This window comes from Martes martes (assembly GCF_963455335.1).
Source record: "Martes martes genome assembly, chromosome: 3".
Classification (NCBI taxonomy): domain Eukaryota; kingdom Metazoa; phylum Chordata; class Mammalia; order Carnivora; family Mustelidae; genus Martes; species Martes martes.
In genome coordinates this window covers 30,469,005-30,488,077 of record NC_137890.1, presented here as the reverse complement: position 1 = coordinate 30,488,077, position 19,073 = coordinate 30,469,005, and positions in this window count along the sequence as shown.

The window sequence follows — 19,073 nt, the reverse complement described above, 5'->3', positions numbered from 1 at the left end:
ATACTGAGAGTAAACCAGAAATTGTAACTCAAATACGTCTTGTATGAGAACAATGGTAAGTAGTGTTCTATAGAAGTATCTGTGAAAGACTCATTACCTAGACCTAGGAATTGGGAACAACTTCCCAAGGGAAGTGACATCTAACCTAGAAAGAATAAATAAACAGGAGTTAACCAGGAAATATGTATTCATAATGCAGGAAGGAGTGGGGGCAGAATTATTCAAAATAGAAGGAAGAGCACGTTCACAGTTCAGAGGCAAGAGAAAGTATGGCTTGATCATAAACAAGTAAATAATTAGTTTATTATGGCTAAAATGTTTGTTTTGAAAACAGTCATGGAAATAGTTGAGACTAAATTGTTCAGAGCTAGAACAAGAAAGGCATGTTAAGGAAATGGATGTACACTATTGATCAGATTTTTTAATCCCAACTTGTCCCACCCCGGGCTTCAGGTGTTCTATGCAAAGCAGCGGGGCATGTTCTCCAGTACAAAGACTCCTTCAGGCTCTACTCTATCCTTTACCCATGGAGGGCAGGAAGAGACAAAAGAAGGAGGCAAACTGTCCCAGATTGGTAGGTAGCGGTTTTTACAAGCAAAGGAACTTACTCGCAAGGCTTGTCTTGGGCAGCCATAAGACAGGTAGACCCTAGATCAGCCAATCAGAATCTTAAAAGTATATAAAGGCCTTAACTGGATTTAGCCACATATACCATCCAGACGGTCGAAACAATACATTGCTCTCTCTCAAGGCTGTGTCCTTGAGAACACCTCCCACTTTGGAAGAGGTGGGCAGAGCCTACACTCCAAAGACAAGGGAGAAGATGAGGAACCTCTGATTGCTTGGGTCCACCTCAGAGTCAACCAGCAGTCACATCTACTTCATGAGCTCCCCCAACATTTATCAAAAATTCAGAGATAACAACTGTTGGCAAGGATGTGGAGAAAAGGCAACCCTAGAATATAGTTGGAGGGAATGTAAATTGGTACAAGCATTATGGAAAACAGTATAGATGTTCTATAAAACATTACAAATAGAACTACTATATCATCCAGCAACCCTACTTCTGGGTATATATCTGAAGGAAGTGAAATCAGGATCTCAAAGAGATATCTGTATTGCTATGTTCATTGAAGCACTTTTCACAATGACCAAGGTACAAAAACAACCTAAGTGTGCATCAACAGACAGAGGAATGGATAAAGAAAATATTATATATATACATACATATATAGCCATAAAAAAAGGAGGAAATCCTGCCATTTGCAATAGCATGGATGGACATTGAGGGCATTATGCTAAGTACAAGTCAGACACAGAAAGACAAAAAGACAAATACTGTATGGTCACACTTAACATGACAAATCTAGAGGAAAAAAAAGCCAAATTCATAGAAACAGGGTAGAGTGGCAGCTGCCAGAGGATGGGGAATGAAAGAAATGAGATGTTGGTCAAAGGGAACAAACTTCTAATTATAAGAAAAATGATTCCTGGGACTCTAATATTCAGCATGGTGACTCTAGTTAACAATACTATATAATATACTTGGAAGTTGCTTAAATGTTCTTACCACACAAAACGTATTGTAATTACATGAGGTGATGAATGATCCATCCAACACATTGGGCACCTTAAATGTACATAATGTTATGTGTCAATTATATTTCAATAAAGCTGAAAAAATTCTAATTTAAAAAATCCCCCATACAGGGCTGCCTAGGTGGCTCAGTCAGTTAAGGGACTAAATCTTGATTTTGACTCAGGTCATGATCTCGGGGTCATGAGATCTAGCCCCTGCGTTGGGCTCCACGATGGGCATGGAGTCTGCTGGGTATTCTCTCTTTCCCTCTGCCCCTCCCCGAAACCCCCCTCCCGCTGTCTCTCAAAAAAAATTAAAATCCCCTACATAGTCTTGGTGTGCAGTAGGAACTCAGTGAATGTGGGAGGAAGGATTTCTAATGAGAGGCAGTAGGTTGTCCCAGAAAGAGTACTGAGTTCTACCATTAACTTACATAAGTCACTTTTCTTGAGTCTCAGCTTCTTTTTTGTCAAATGAGGAGATTGGTACTTTCATCAGAAACCCTAGTGTTGAAGAATTTGCTGCTAGCCCTGTAACTTTAAATCCAGCACACTCATATTGTTTGTTTGGTTTTTTTCTCAGAAGAAAAATATTGCTTTGGAAGAGCCCAATCAAAGAGCAATAGAAGGAGAAAAATAGTCTACTTACTCCACATATCACTTTATATAAAAATAAAAGAGGCTCAGAAAACACTAAAGCTTGGTAATATTTTAAATGCCTAAGTGAAAATAATATGTGTGTGTTAAAACCCTGAAAGCAAAGAATTAACTTCCTCTGATATCTGGCAGCCTGAGAAAAGGGTGATAGATTATGTATTTGCTTGTTTGGAATGCCATTTATATTCTATTCAGTGCTGAAAGATTTAGAATGATCATGAAAATGTTGCAGCTCTTAGGGAAGAAGAAAAGAAAAGAAATAATAAAGTTAATCCTCAGATTAAATGAAAAAAAATTAAAGGAAGAAGAAACAAATCTCAGAATATAATGGAAACAGATATCTTCCAAGAGGAAAAGGGAATATATCATGCAGGTAAATGCAAGCTTAAGAAGGAAAAAGATAAATTTGCAGTAGATTTGCCACATTACGGAAACACACAACCAAACAAACACCAGAGCTTCACTCTATAGATTTAAATACATAATTGCTTCACGGTCCTGCTAAATGAATTCAAACCTATAATTGCTTAAGTTCCTATTGTAGGCGAAGTTTTGCAAACTCTCAAATACATTTGGGAAAAAATTGCTACACTCAGCTGTGGCTTGAGAACAATCAAAAGACGCTCATGGCATTTCTCAAGTTATAAGAAAAATATTCAAGTATCATTTATTCTAATTTAGACCAGTATCCAATTAAACCCAAATCATGCGCAGTTCTTCATTTGAGCATTAAAACTTACTTTTATTAAAAAAAAAAACTTCAAAAAGCATTCTTTTGCATTTTCTTCGATATTCCCAGAGAGATGCGTTATCTGTACTGAATTTATCATTCAATGCAGCGGTACCAGGTGGTCTCGGAGGCTTAATGAGGATTTCATTACAGGCACAGGGGGAAAAACTGCAACGAAAATACCTTCATTCTGGACACTTAACTTTCTCATTTGTCTCAATATGTTACTTTTTAACCAAAGTTTCATATTTATCCCTAGCAGAGATCAAGCTGAAATAGCAGGGCTTATCAGCATTGGCTGAACAAAACTGTGTTCAAATCTTACGTTGGCCCCATTTTCCCAGACCGTATCCTCTGTAAATGGAGAAGTCAAGGAGATTCCGTCCATAAGCGACTCGACAAATAAACGGGTGGGCGACATCTAAATGGTTCCACATGGCTTCCTATGCCATGGAGTCAAGTTTTTAAGATAATTTTAAAGGGAGAGAGGCTGTAAAAAGGAAAGAGGAAGGGAATTTGTTTGCAGCTGATGTGACAGAAAGGAAAGCTAATGTCAAATATGACATATGTTTAATAAGTCACCATCTTGCCAAAGGTGACTAGTTACTTTTGAAGGTAATCCTCTCTGATTTGTGCTAGAAAAACATTTGACCGGCTAGTATCACTTACATAAACTTTAGTTATAAAAAATACGAGGAGAGAAACACTGAGAGCCTGGTGACCTCCTGTTCTCCCCCAGCTTCTCTATTCCTGGTTATATTTCTCTTTTTTGCTACAATCCCCAACTGCTATATAAGGAAATAAAGCCTCTTTGTTCTGGTGAGTACTTTTATGAGTTTCGGTTATGCAAGTTTTTTTGGTGGGGGGAGAGGGGTTGGGGGTGAAGGATGAGAATTGCTTTGCAAAAAGCAGGAAAATGATTTCGAACTCTGTGACCGATGCGGGATAAAAAGAGGCAGAAAAATAGAGGACAGAAATCATGAGGCAACCTTTAGATGCTCAAATCCATGATTTTCGCAAGATTTCTTAGAAAACAGTATTTGGATATCAGGAGCGTGAGGAGCTTTATTTCATATCTGGGTTACACATCAAAATAAGCCCTAGAGCATAGAGGGGTCTGAATATAGAGATTGAAATCACTGGCACTGAACAAGTTCAACTGGAATTCATTATGGGAAAAGGTCATTGAGACTCCGGTCTTGAAGACATCTCTGAAGTCATTTAGCCCATCTCCCCCATTGCACTGGGACCCATTCAAACCACCACAAGCAAACAGCATTCCTGCCTTCCGACACTCTTCCTCATGACAGAAGAGTCCACCATTTCCCCCCAAAACATCACCCAATTCTCACAGTTCAGGGCAGTATCTACCAAAGATCCACATAACTGAACGACTCTCTAGTGTCTACAGATTTACCTACCATTTGAAGTCAGCAGAATTTGTCAGCTTTAATGAATGAATCCGTTTTCCTAAGAAATGTTTTAATAATTCAGCTATGAGATTAATAATAGAAGGTTTTGCTAAAACTACAGCTAATCAGTTTCCCAGAAGGAATCAGCAATTATATCAAGACTTTCAAATACCTTTTCTCTTTACTTAAGGTATGATTTCAAATTTGGCTTCTTTTAGAGGGAAGAAATATTTTATGAAAATGTACTGGCGGGAAAGTGTTTTGTCAGCGTCATTTGCGGTTTATTGGGATGGAATCACTGCGGCCTGAAATGGGTCTGCTGTGCCCCACCAGACCAAAACAGCCAAGAGGCTAACACAAGCCATTCAGCGTGTCATTAAAATTCAGTGACAATCAGGGTTGGAAGTGACCTTTACAAATGAGGAGACAAGGCCAGGATGGGCAACGAAACTGTATTTCGAACACGATTTCATTTAGCCATCACAGTTAGTTCATTCTTTTTTAATCTTTAACTTGTGAAATGACAAAAATGAAGGCAGGTTTTAAAAGAGAGAGAAAGGAACGAAGATAATTCATGAGCTCAGCACACATATGCTGAATAATGCAACATTTACCATAATAGAAATAGCCCACTTTTTTGTCTTAAAAATGCTTGGTTCTTTTTTAATTGAAACTAGACACATGAGTGCTACAACAAAAACAGTACACACTTCTGAGGTCCCAAATTTTTCTTCCATTCACCAAGATGAAGCAATAACAGAGTTTGGTTTTTGTGTACAAATAGCATTCGTAAAAAACATACATATACTATATTTAAATAATGATCTATTTTAATTAGTAGCTGAAAAGAAATATTTATTCTTATTTTTTTATTCCTACATTACTGGGAAGTGTCCTACTCTAATTTTATGTCAGCCTTCTTCTCCCTATGGATTCATGTAGACCGTGAACCACAGAATAAAGACATTTACTACCTAAAAAGCCTTTGCAGCAACTGTCCATAGAGATGAATTTGTTCGCTTTGACTGTAACCAGAGCACTGGTAAAAAACAAAACGAGGGGATCCTGGGTGGCTCAGTGGGTTAAAGCCTCTGCCTTCGGCTCAGGTCATGATTCCAGGGTCCTGGGATCGAGTCCCTCATCAGGCTCTCTGCTCAGCAGGGAGCCTGTTTCCCCCACTCTCTCTCTGCCTGCCCCTCTGCCTGCTTGTGCTCTCTGTCTGTCAAATAAATAAATAAAAATCTTAAAAAAATTTTTTTGGAATGGGAAAGAGTTTAAGGTAAAAATAGAAAGAAAAAAAAGGTATACTTTTCCAATGACTCCAAACAGGTAAATGTTGATACAAGACCCCATCTTTATCGATTGGGTCTAGTTTCTAGACATTAGTTCACCACACTGGGCCATTCACTGAGGAATCCTCCCAACCAAGTGCACGGATGGAGAAGGACCTACAGATGTTTCCAGGGGAGTCGGCGGAGCACCGGCCACAAATGGAAGCCATAAGAAAACTCAGTACTGTTTGATTTAATTCATTTATAACATTATTATTAGATTACAAAAACATAACTTAATAGAAATAAATTTATGTATGACAGAAAGTATTTGGTCTCAGCTGTCTTAAATGATTGAATCGTCATAGATGTTGTTGATGCTGATGCTGTTATCTTATCCTGAAGTGCATACATTAGGTGGACCCATGTCCAACCGATCATGCCCTTCTCTCTCGGAAAAGCCCTATCTGGAAGCTGGTAATTCTGTTTGCCTCCAAGGAATGGTTGCTGGTTTTCCTTTTTGTTTGTTTCGGTTACACTGGATTTTGGCTTTGTTCACATCTGTCTTTGACTAACTTTATAATCTTCAGATTTTCTGGTATGTTAATGGCTTCATGTCTTTAAAATACAGTCTTTTTTGTGAGACATTGTATGAAGTAGCCACAAAAAGTCAAGAGAAAATTAACTTTTAATAAGTTAGTCTAAGGGAAATGTCCCTTCCTTTGTTAGTGACTGCTTCGTTAAGAGGCTTGTAACTCAACTCAGACCAAGGCAAAGTATGAAGATGCCTTCTGGGGAGCTTCTGGGAAAAGGACGCCTGCCTAGGGGAGCTACTGGATGGACATCCAACATCTCTTGTCCTGAATTTTTCATGTCTGGAAACTGCTATGGCGTATTACTATCTACACAGAGAGCTAACACTAAGAATGGCAGGTCACAGATGGAAAGAATTTGAATCTCTAAAACCTCACTGAGGTAGGACCCAGCCATCCCTTAGGGTGTACCTGCTGTCCTACTGCTGATCTTCCTATTTTATAAGAAAGTGAACTTCATTAGGGCTCAAGCCAGTGCGAATCAAAGTTTCTATCACTTCCAGATGAAAAGACTCTAACTGATGTAACATACTTAACCACATTGACTTAGTTCTTATTATGAGTAAGACCCCATGCTCCTTCCCTCAGACTCTCATGAGCTTCCCCAAAAGATGTGAGAAATAATACAACTAACTTTGTGGAGAAACCAGTGGACTGTGTAATTTTTAATGAATAAGCTGTACTTGGTATTAAATCACAATTTTAAAATGGAAATATAAACACTGCTATGATAGCACAGCATCTGGAGCACCTAACCAGAAAGCAGGAGTCTTACACCTCTTTTGCTTAAAGAACATAGAAATGGTCAAACAATATATGACTTTCTTCCTTCTGAAGGGACTGCTGATCTAACTCAATCATGTTGATAACCAAGTATTTGGTTGGGGTCTGAACTGGATTCCCTCGCCTTGAAAGGGAACAGCAGAAGCCGTGAATACTCAGAGCCTGAAGGAAAACCAGACCAAAGACCACTGGAGGAAAAAAAAGAGTTTGAAGATCCAAGAGACAGAAGTGAAGTATCAAATCCAAGGGTAAAAGGCAAGAATCAATGCCAGGGCCTAAAAGCTAAATGAACCTGTAAGTCAAAATCCAAGCTAATTAGAACCAGCCCAACAAAACACGGGTTTCCAGGAGAACTGTCTCCACCACTTCTGAGTATTTGTGCTTCCTTGAAGGAGACAGCAGGTACAGGATGCTTGGAAAGATGAAAATGGCTTCTAAGACTAGGGCTGGGCAGGCAGCCAAGGGTCTCAAAATCAAAACTGGGTTTTAAGCACTTAAATAGGAATAACTACAATGGCATGAAGCAAAGTACTTTTTGCTGTGGCAAAAATCTGAAAGCAGAATTTTTCTCTTGTGCAGCAAGGGCTCTCTAGTGAGAAATAATATGAGAAGACACAGGTGTTATGGTCATTATAAAGGTCAATAATCCTCAAGTACATTTGAGGATGCTGAAGTTCTATAACACTCGATCATTGAGAAAGAGCAGAGATCAAGTGTCTTTTGCATAATTCTTCCACCAAAAGACATCGAGACTAACTGAAACTCAAGTCTGGACCATGGGACAGCCATCTGGAAAACACCGCTGGGGATCTACTGCCGAGCAGAGTAGGCAGCCTGCCGAGATGAAGGGAACCGTCGCCTGCCGGAGGTTATGTTACATATTGTGGGCCATACCGATCAGTGCATCCGAATGCAATTCCAGTGATAGGAATGAACATTAAATATTTACCAGCCAGTGTACCACCAGATCAATGCGCTCATCTCCCTCCCTTGAGGACACACAATAATAAATGAATAGACTTGGACCAGCAAGAACGGTTTGCCATAAAATTGGAAATCAATGATACCACTATGGTTACACGACTAGAATAAGCAATAAATGGAGGTTGCTGTCATTTTTTTAGAGAATAGCATAATAACAAGGAAAGAAAAAAAAGGTAAAGGGAAAATTTCCTTATATCTGCTTTATTTTGAATTTATTCGATGAATTCTTCCAGAAGTCCCAGGCTACGTGTCCTTTTCAAAACGACATATTGTCCCAAACTAACAATGTCTCCTAATCGTAAATCAAGTTTCTATCAATCTGTCCCTTAAAATATTTTAGGTTCAGATTCTCAGTTTGTGTCTCTGCCGAGAAAAAGTCCGATGACTAAACATCTTGAGGAGGAATGGAAGGTGGAGTTGCAATAAATAGTGTCATAGGAAGAAAAATATGTGTGTTTTCTTTTCATCTTTATTTCATTCTCTCAAATCTCATGCCTTACAAGTTCTGCTGAACCAAAAAAAAAAAAAAAAAAAAGTGCTCAAGTCCTGACTTACTGTGGAAAATTCTGATGTTAATGTTTTCTCTCAGAACTAATGAGCTCTAGGAGTTGATCTAACTAGTCATAGAAGCTTCTTTGATATAATTAATAGTCAGATTGTGACTACAATACTGCGTCCCGTCCGCAGACCGGGTAAGGTCTTCCAGCAGTATGACAATAACACCTTCGTGACCTTCATTCGCTCCCTCCCAAATTAAGTGACTAAGTGACAAAACCAAGTAGAAGACATACCTGAGAAAACGCCGGGGCGAATCAGCAAGAAGCTGCATCCGTGACCAATGTGTTCCTCCCCTGAGCCAAAGAGTTGGCCCCAGCCAAATCCAAGGAGGAGACCAAGATGGCAGATGACACTAAGGGCACACATGTTGGTACAATCAGAAAATACGTCTCCTCCTCAAGAAGAGAATTGGCACTAACTAAAGGGAAAGATAAGTTCCAATTTATTACAAGTAGGGAACCCTACGAAGTAGAAAACCATTTTAGGGGCCTAAAAATACTTTGTTTCTTCTGTTGCTAATTTTGAATGTTGTTTTTCCCTATACCATTATATTCCGCAGGATTCATAATATGTGAAATGAACAAAGGAACTTGTTAGCTCTTTCCTTTATCATAAAGCCTACTCTTTACAATTTTACATGTTCTGTTTCTCTATTTTATGTCTAAAATTTCAAAGAGCCCTTTAAATGTTAGATTATTTTCCTATAGAATTTATCTTCCTGTAGAAGTTCCAAAGCCTGTAGAGCATGCTTCTAAAATGATGGGAAAGCATACATATGTAAATAGTAGGAGTTGTTTAGTTCGCAATGCCCCTACAATTACTCGCTAAAGTTGTCAATAGGTAGGTTCATTCGGTTTTAGGGTTTTGGGGTTTTTTTTGGGTTTTGGAGTTGTTTTTTTTTTTTCCTTTCTTTGTTCCTCCAGTCTCTACAGATTCTGCAAACCCTCTGGAGAAAAGGCCCAGTCAGTGACTGCTTCTTGCAATATCTGTATCAAGCCAAATTAACAATGTGGATACCAACATGCCACCACTTATAAAAATGCTAATTTCATTTAATAAATCATCAATGATCATTCATTGAACCTCCAGTATGTGCTACTACTACTATCGAGCCAGGAGATAAGGAGACAAGTCAGCAGTCTGGCAGCAAATTGTGCAATCCCCTGGGTTTTCCAGACAAGTAGGGTTCAAATGTGAAAATGAGCGTGTAAAGAAATGGGGGTAGAGGATTTTTCAGTTTCCAAGATTCTGCTTGGTGTAAGCATTGTACCCTCTTGCAGAACAAAATGCTGCAGAGGGCCGTTGTAGTGAGATTGGAGACACTAAAGTAAAAGGCTTTCGTTAAAGAGCAGAAGCCAGTGAAATGTGGTCGGAAGCTTCCGGTCCCATGATGGATGAGAAGCCAGCCTGGGTGGAAGGAGGGAGAGAGCCACATGGCACTGTGCAAAGAGAGCAAAGGAACTTGAAGACCTCTGGGGAAATCCAGAAGAACAAAGAGCATCCAGAGAAGGGGGAGTAAGAAAAAAGAAAGTAACAGCCACAGAGACTTGGAAGAAGCAAGGCCAAGAAAGAAGTCCCAAGAACATAAATTATCTCATGTGACACTTCTTTTAAATGCTTTGTTACATAAGGTAGGGTTCCCACTCCTACTCAGTTCTGCCCGCCCCCCTCCTCCCCACGCCCTCCTGCCAGGTCTCCCCACTCAATGTCTTCAGTAAACACTACCAAAAAAAAATACATTTATTGTATTTATATAAATATTAAATATATATATTTATTGGATTTCTCGACAAAACCATTGAATAGAGAACGTTCCAGATCTGGGTTGAGGCAGACTGCAAGAGAATCCAGATGTGGCTGAGGGGACAGCTGATCCTGGGCTGGTTTCATACACAGAATCTACCAGCAGGGCAGATGCAGTTTTTCTGAGGCCTAAAGTAATATCAGGAGGATTATCATTTAAGAAAAAATATCCACAAAAACACACATTTATCTTCAGGGGCTTGGAAGGAGGCCATACAAGTGAAGGTTACCAAAACTAAAGCTTCATTTGCTTCGAAGTCCACCTGCCTATGAGTCAGTCAAATTATGGAGACTTTTCCTAAAAGAAGTACAAATATTGTTTGAGACTTTTCTTCCTTTAAGACAAGAACCTCAGAACTCTGGATAAAGTGGAGAAAGGATGGGAATATATAAAAATAAAGCTATTTATAAAGTCAATGTTTACCATTAATTATCAAAATCATTTCCTATAGGCCCATCATTGACACATTCTTTTAATTAAATGCATGTCTGATATAGAAACCATCTCATTACGTTACTATAATCAGATAGGAGCAGTTTATGTCATTACATTTAAGTACACGTTAATTCCCAGTGTCAAAGTATATATAGAATGTTGATTGCATTGGTTTCCAGTTACTCTTATTAAGACTTGTGAATAATCTGCATGAATTATAGAGCATGTTATTATTGTAATTATGGGTGTAAGATAAACAGAAAGTATACCGTGCTTGTTTTTTAAAACCCCCTTTACAGGAATGCGTGTCTAAGAAAGAAGAAAGAGGTGTTATCGCTTCCGGCATGGTTTCACCAAACAGCTTCCCTGATCTATGCCCTTCCTTCAGCTCAGCGCCTTCCCTGCCAGAATTTTCCACCAAGAATCCATACTAAAGCATCAGGAGAAGATCATTAAAAGCATGTCAAATACGCAGATTTTTAATCAGCATATTACCTTTCTACCTGCATTCATGTTGGTTTTGCACCAGATGGAAGTTCAAGGGAGAGCAGGAAAGAAAATGCCATTTGACAGTTCTGCTTCAGCACAGAACAGGGGTGCTGGCCCAGTCTCCCTCCCCCCTTCTTGGCAACAACCTTGGCTTTTCCTATGAAGGACCTTACTCCTTCCAGTTCTTCTGGTCCCTTGGGACTGTCTCAAGGGTATTGAAGGGACAGCATGTGACCCAGGCCAGACCAACGGGACTTACCTCCCTGGGAGGCTGCATCTATCTCTAACAGCATGAAAGGCAGATGGAAGCCATTGGGCCTGAGTTCTTCCAAGGGCACAGGCCAGAGAAGACAGTGCAGTGAAGAGCAATGGTTCCCTGGAGCCCGTCCAGCTCCCATCCTTTCGCGGGCGTGGTGACTCAGCAACTCCTTCGCATCTGCAAGCTATCCAGAACCATTCCTGCAAAGTCCTTCTATGCTTAAGTCAGAAAGAGCTGGGCTCTGTTGCTAGCAACCAATGGGTCCTAACATGGGGAGAGAGGTGGTGACCTCCATGAACAGAGCAGTCCATCACTAAGTTAAGAGCGGTTTGTTCTAATTTTCCAGTCATGTTCATTTCTCTCTATAATCTTGGAGCTACACTGCAAGGAAATCTGAAAGCAGTCTTAAAAGCAAAATATCCCCTCCCCTCCTGGGGAAACAAAAAACAAAACTTCAATGAAAAATTTAAAAACATTAGTTTGTCTCATACTTCACAAAATCCACAATACCATGTCTAAAACTATGTAGACAAGATGCAACAGGAGAACTGTAGCGTCTTATATGTAAAATCCCAAAAGAAAATGCGGGTTTTTTTTTTTCAAGTGCTTATGAGGCTAAATGAATTTTGGGGTTAAAAAAATTATTTCTTGTGGTTTGAGGACTCACTGAGACTTTTCTTTAAATGCTCTTCAAGACCTATTTGCAAGCTTACCTTCATTCTTGGGGGACTTGAAAAATAGTCTAAAAATGTTTAACTAATTTTTAAATTTGTCAAAAATATTTTCAGGGGCACCTGGGTGGCTCAGTGGGTTAAGCCACTGCCTTGGGCTCAGGTCATGATCTCAGGGTCCTGGGATCGAGTCCCGCGTTGGGCTCTCTGCTCGGCAGGGAGCCTGCTTCCCTCTCACTCTCTCTGCCTGCCTCTCTGCCAACTTGTGATCTCTCTCTATCAAATAAATAAATAAAATCTTTAAAAAATATACATTTTCAGCACATTTGTATTTATGTGTATGTCTGGATTACTCGAAAGAGATTAATTTTGACAAGTTGAAATGAGAAAGCCAGTTACCTCTAAAGGCAGGTTAATTGCTTTATCTACTTAAACAATGAAGCAAGTAGATAAAGTGAATTTTCCAAGCACAGCATTCTCCTAATGTGTTCACCACCAGCCTGAGAGGTTAGCATAAGACAGTCGAATATGCACAGAGGAAGGGAGCCCTCTGTGGAGTCCCTCAGAAGAGATCCCCAGTTACCTTTCTATATGGGATCCTGCCAGAGGCAGGCCTTTTCTCTCCAGATAGGACTTACATGCTGCCAACTACAGAGGTTTCTGCTCTAATGTCTTCATGTAAATTCCCCAGATGTGGACCAAATGTATTTCTAGACTTGTACATGAAAGCACTTTTAAAACAGCAAAGTCAATCTATGTCCAGCGTAGCTGTATGGTATGTATTCATAAATTGCTAATAATTACAAAATAACCCTTGGCTTTTTCTGCCTATATTCTGGATCATTCAGATTGGACAAACTCTGTCAAGAAGCAGTCTCTCTGATCTTACCGAGAATGCTTACCAACCGTACTTCAAGCCAGGGTGTGGCAGTGGAAAGTTTATAGTTTTAGCAAGACCTATAAACCCCTAGATAGCATTTGCTGATACTAAGATTATGGAGATAATGTGTACTGCGGTGGCAAAGAGAAAAGCAAACGATAAAAATCTTGGTAACACCCATATTTTGGGTCCTTCTTAGAAATCAAAGTTTAAAGTAGAATATGAATTGAGTTCCATTAAAAGAGCCATGTGAGTTATGGGGTCAGGGTGGGCCACAGACAATGTGGTTTTGTGGCTCGTATAACAGGGATGGTACCCATGGCCATGTTCCCACATGCCCCATCTCTGGGAACAAACCTTGGGTTGTTTCTCCTCAGTTCCCCCAAGTAAAGGGGTGAAGGTTTTATTTTCCATGTCCCATACTGTCCTCGGTGTCAAAGACCTGTATTTCTGCTTTTGTATTCTATAGAGAGGGTTGGGAGTGACACTGGCATTTGTGGGTGTTCTGGGTCCCTATAGGGGGGAGACCTGTACTCAGGGGCTCAGACAGAGCTGAACAGGCATCACTGTTGCCCATCACATCAGCTCTTGGTGGAGGTCCCCACCAGATATCCCCTCGAAAACCAGTTGCTGAACCTCCTGGACGGGGACAGACAAGCACTGCCCGGGCCACCTTGACCTCAGTGCTGCTCAGATGGCAGAAGCCCCCAGAGTCTCAACGCCCTCCTGCTCTCCTTCCTGTGGTCACCCCAAGCCTGTTCCTCTCATTGCGTGGCCCACCGATGGCCTCAAGTGTCACAATCCATGCCTCATCCTCAAGCGCAGCCTCCCAACGCTCTCCCGCTAGAGAATCACTATTTGTTTTCTCAGGATGCCCTCCTTTCTCCCGGCATCACTGCCCTCACCCGCTCCACCCAGCTGAGATCACTCAGCCTCAGACGCAGGCATGGCTTCCCTTGGCAGCTGGGTAAGTTTCGAGGCGTCCTTGCTCAATAAGGGCAAGCAGCTATGCTTATCAAAGCACAGAGAACAGGTTTGGGTAAAATATCAACCCAATCTCCTGCATTCTCTCCCCTCCCCAGAGTCACTGCGTGTGTGAGGTGTGGTCCTCGTTGGAGAGGTAGTTTTGGCTCCAGCTTCTGGACTTTCTCTCACTTGCACCAATGAGATCTCCCAATTCCTAGCCTTAGAATCTCTTCCTTGCCTGACTGTGGAGGCAGTCTCTCCCTTCAAAGCAAAGACCCTCCAATTTCCCCCAGGCCTCCGTACTTCTCAACAAAGATGGTACAAAGATTCCCTCCTCAAGAAGAGATTCGATACTTTTGGCATCTTGATGCCTGAAGTTGGGGTCTTTCCAGGCCCAGCCCTTTCTATGATACACTCTCAGTCATGGGATTATGACAGCCTCTGTCTCAAAATCAGCCGGGATTTCTGAGCATTTACCTCGACGCCATTTTTCTCCTGGGGACACAACTCTGATTTCAAGCTGACTTGTTCCAGTTCTTACCCAGGATTATATTAGTTTGTGGAACAGATGTGCTTCAAACAAGGACTCTTCAGAATTCCAGACAAGTGTCCCCGGGTAAGGGGTATGAATTTCAACAATCAGAGAAGATGAGTGTGCACAGAGATCTCTTTGTATCTTCATAACTCGACACAGCCCATACACTCCTTTTTTTCTGCTGATGACAAAAACATAATCATTCCACATGGATATTAAAGAATGGTAAAACAGAATATTTCGGTCTGAGTAGTGGCTGGAGCCCCCAAACCATAGACACCAACCATTTTCACTCACATCTCACTTCCTGTCATGGGGGTAGTGGAGAAAAACCAGTTAGTTATGTGGCCACTGGCCCCTAACTGACTGGTGACTGTAAAGCAGGGAGTGTGGAGTCTTGTCATCTCTAGCCAAGTGAGAAGAACTTTAGTGGGACCATTGACAAAGCTTTCTATGCACAATGGGATCAAAGAATTCAATTAAGTTGTGTTCTTCTCTCACAACTTTCTTGGTGTGACCATTCAGGGTGGGGAGAGACTTCGTCTTACCCCTTTAGGGGAGCTCTAGGGCAGGCCTCACACGTTACCTGACTGTTCTCAGTTCACCAGTCATTTCAGAACCGCCAAAAGTAGACTTGTTTTAATAATTAATGTGTGTTTGAATGTAATCACCAAAAATTTCGTTCAGGATTAAAGTGTCCACCTTCCCTAGCTCAAGCCTGTGCTGAGGAGGAAGTGAGCTGTGGGAAAAGAAGTGAGAATCTGGATTCCTCCTTTTTTATTCTGTCAGCATCTCCAGGAACAAACCTCCACACTGGCTATAGCTTCTGACCCCTCAGGGCTTGGAGCATGGAGAGAAAGAGGAGTCAGAGGCAGGACAATATATCACTCAAGTGACACTACTCTGGAATTGGTTTCCACAGAGATTGGCAGGTGTTTGAAATGGAATTTTTCTCCTGTGGATGTTTCTTCAAAGCCTCCTTGGCAGCCGGGCTGATGCCTGTCCTGTCTGTTTGCTCTCGCATCCTTTACTCTACCTGCTCTGCATTTCCACAGGGCTGGTTTCTTAGGGTTTGGCTAGTTGGAGGCACTGAATGGGAAACAGAAAGTGGGAAGGAAGGGAGGAACCAGGAAAAGTCTTTCCATCTCACCTCACATCCAGTGGCCCCTCCAGCTGTGGCTGTGTTGTCTCAGAAGCTCGGCTCCCATGAAAGAGCCCCACTCGGAGTCCAGATCCCTTCCAGTGGTCCCAGGGCACGGGCTGCAGTAACACCACCCCTCGCGTTGTCCTCCAACCCAAGGGCATAGCGGCTTCCTGCTCATGCCCATCTCTGGATCGCCTCTCCATTCCCTGTCTGGATCTCAGTTCTTCTGTCACCCATATAAACCATTTGCCTCAGCAAATTCCCACCACTGTAAACACTGGAAGGTGTCTCTGTTTTCCTAGTTAGACTCTAATGGGGCGCTCCTGGACACACACACACACACACACACACACACACACACACACACACACACACTGCTGCCCCATGACTAGGGAACCTCCCCTTTAACCCCGTGACCTGGGAGTGTAGTCTGGCTTGCCACCTGCAGCTTTTCCCTCAATCCCTGCTCACCGGGAACACTTGAGCATCTTTTAGTGGAGGACCCCTCTCCCTGCCAGTGGCCATCCTGGCTAGAATCTAAGATGAACCAGATTCATATGTCCTAGATGTGGTCCTTGGGAAAAACCCACCAAGGAAACGGTCAATGGAAATCTAATTATTCCCTGTCTTAGCCAGGGCTCCCTCAAAAGCAGACTCTGAGACAAAGTCTTGGGATTGTGACCCCAGGGAACAGGAGTGAGGTATGAGGGGTGGAATAGTGATGCTGTATTAGTTTCCTGTTAGACTTTTGCCTTAAAACCGTACAAATGTATTATCTGAGGGTCATGAGGTCAGAGGTTTGAAATGGGTCTTACAGGCTGAAATCAAGGTGTTGGCAGAACTGGTTTCTTTTGAAGTCTCTGAAAATAAAATCCATTCCCTTGTTTTTTTTCAGATTCTAGAGAATGCCAGAATTCCTGGGCCCGTGACCCCTTCCTCACGTCACTCTAACCTCTTGCTTCTGACATCATGCATTGTACTCTGACTCTACTGCCTCTTCCTTATAAGACCCTTGTGATTACATTTGCCCCATCGAGAAAACCAGTAGAATCTGCCCATCTCAAAATCTTTAACCACATCTGAAAAGTCCCTTTTGCCATATGAGATAATGTACGTAAAAGATGCCAGGGTAAGAATGTGACCATCTTTGGGGTGTCATTACTCAGCCTACCACAGACACACTGGCCACTGCTGTGGGCAGTTCAGTCCTCCAGAACCTTCTAAGTGGTCTTACAAAACCCATCTCAGAACTAGCTGCCTGGAGGAAGAAAGGGAGACAAAGTTATCTGGCAGCACCCATCCCCTGTCGATCAAGTTTGTCTCTGGGGCGTTAACTCCCACAGCCACATCTCATGTGGGTGTTGGGAGGAGGAGCAAGAAAACCCTTCAAAGGCCTAAAAAGGAAAAATCAGGATTTATCTCTAAAGGCTACTACAAGAAAGAGATACAGAAAGAAGCTCCAAAGACTGGACGAAAGCACCAAGAAAGGCAGTTAAAGAAATTATTCTCTGCCTGGCTAGAGTCAGTTCTTACTGAAAGTTCAAGCTCTTCTCAGAACACACAAGAGATAGAGCCTCTGAGCCCTGACCGGGCAGATTTCTAAAATGTTACCAGAGTGAGAGAATCAGGAGGTCAACAACACAAGCTACTCCGTCATTCATGTTCTCAAGAACCACCACCCTTTCATGAGAAGGCCCCTGGACTTGTAGAAAACATTAGAGCTGACCTCTCTCTTCCACCATTTACTAGAAATGGAAGAGAAGTATCTGTGTATGGAAACTGCCGGTAGCAGAGGGAGTAACACCACCGCACTGGGAATCACAAGTGTCAACGAAGACAATGCTGTCTCCTTGATCAGAGAGGCAAAAACTAAGAGGAGGAAATAGATACAGTTTTGGAGAGGGGATGAAAAAATGAGCATTCTGACAATTTCTCTGGAAGCATGAACTGATAGTTTTTTTGAAATGCAGTCTGGCCTTATCCTACAAATGTAACAGGTGCCCCCCCTCTGACTCGGAATTCTGCTTCTGGAGGGAAAACAAATCTTCCAGAAATACATAGACAAATGAGCAAAAAAATCATATGAAAGCATGATTGTTATAACAGTGCTTTGAATTGGAAATCGTCTGAGAAGTTGTTCAAGAAAAAAAAAAGTGAGGTAGTTCTTTATGTACTGACGTGGGAGAAGCTCATGATACATAAAGAGAAATAAGCAAATTGCAAAATAGTGGGTGTGGTACGATCCGTATATATTTTGCAAGATAGTATTTGCATGTGTGAAAGCTTAGTGTGATTTGACTATCGTGTCGCAGCCCTGCTATGTTCTGGAACAGCCTTTGCGTTACTTGGTCCTTCTCACGGCCAACATGGGCTTCACAGAAGAGAAGCTGTAACACCAGAGCGGCTTCCTTTGTGGGACTTCTTCCTTTGTTTATGAGTAAAATGGGCGATTACGATGACAAATGAATATGAAGTCTGTGTTAATGAGCGTGCTGACAGCGATAAGAAAAGAAAATCCATTCTCTTGAACAAAATTGGATATCATCAATTGTTAGATGTGCCCGGTGGTGTTTAAGTTTCCTCGTTTGTTGCTATTCTTAAAAGAGTTACTGAAACCCCTCTGGGTAAAAAATAATTTTGCTTTAAAATTCTAAACTCTGGCACCCCTGGGTGACTCAGCGGGTTAAGCGTCTGCCTTCAGCTCAGGTCATGATCTCGGGGTTCTGGGATTGAGCGCCAGGTCAGGCTCCCTGCTCAGTGGGAGTCTGTTTGTCCCTCTCCCTCTGCCCTCATATGAGCCTGTTCATGTTCTGTCCCTCCCTCTCTCTCACATAAATAAATAAAATCTTTAAAAAATAACAAAAAATAAAATAAAATTCTAAACTCTGTATTCCCTTTTCTATGAAAATAATTTATTATATGATTATTTTTAAAGCAAGACAAAATGCCTGAAGAAGGCTATTACTATAGCAGGACAAATTTATATATACTCCTAAAAGCCTGGAAGGTCTGACAACCTCAGGCTAACCACGGAGGATGGGATACGGATGTTGCTGTCTTGCAAAGGCCCACTGAAATAAAACTGGAGGAATAAAACCAAGATGGAAACCCACAAAGACTGAGAGGACATAAGAGGGTACAGTACTGAATGGAAAAGGGGTGTCAACACATTTTTGGAAGAAGGAAGAGTGTGAAGGAACCGAGAAAGCTGAACAATAGGGTTGTTGGTGGCAGGAGGGCAGGAAGCGAACAGGAAGTAAGTCATTTCATTCAACAAAACCCAGAAAGTCTCGGGCAGGCACGGGGGCACAGCTGCCTGAAAGT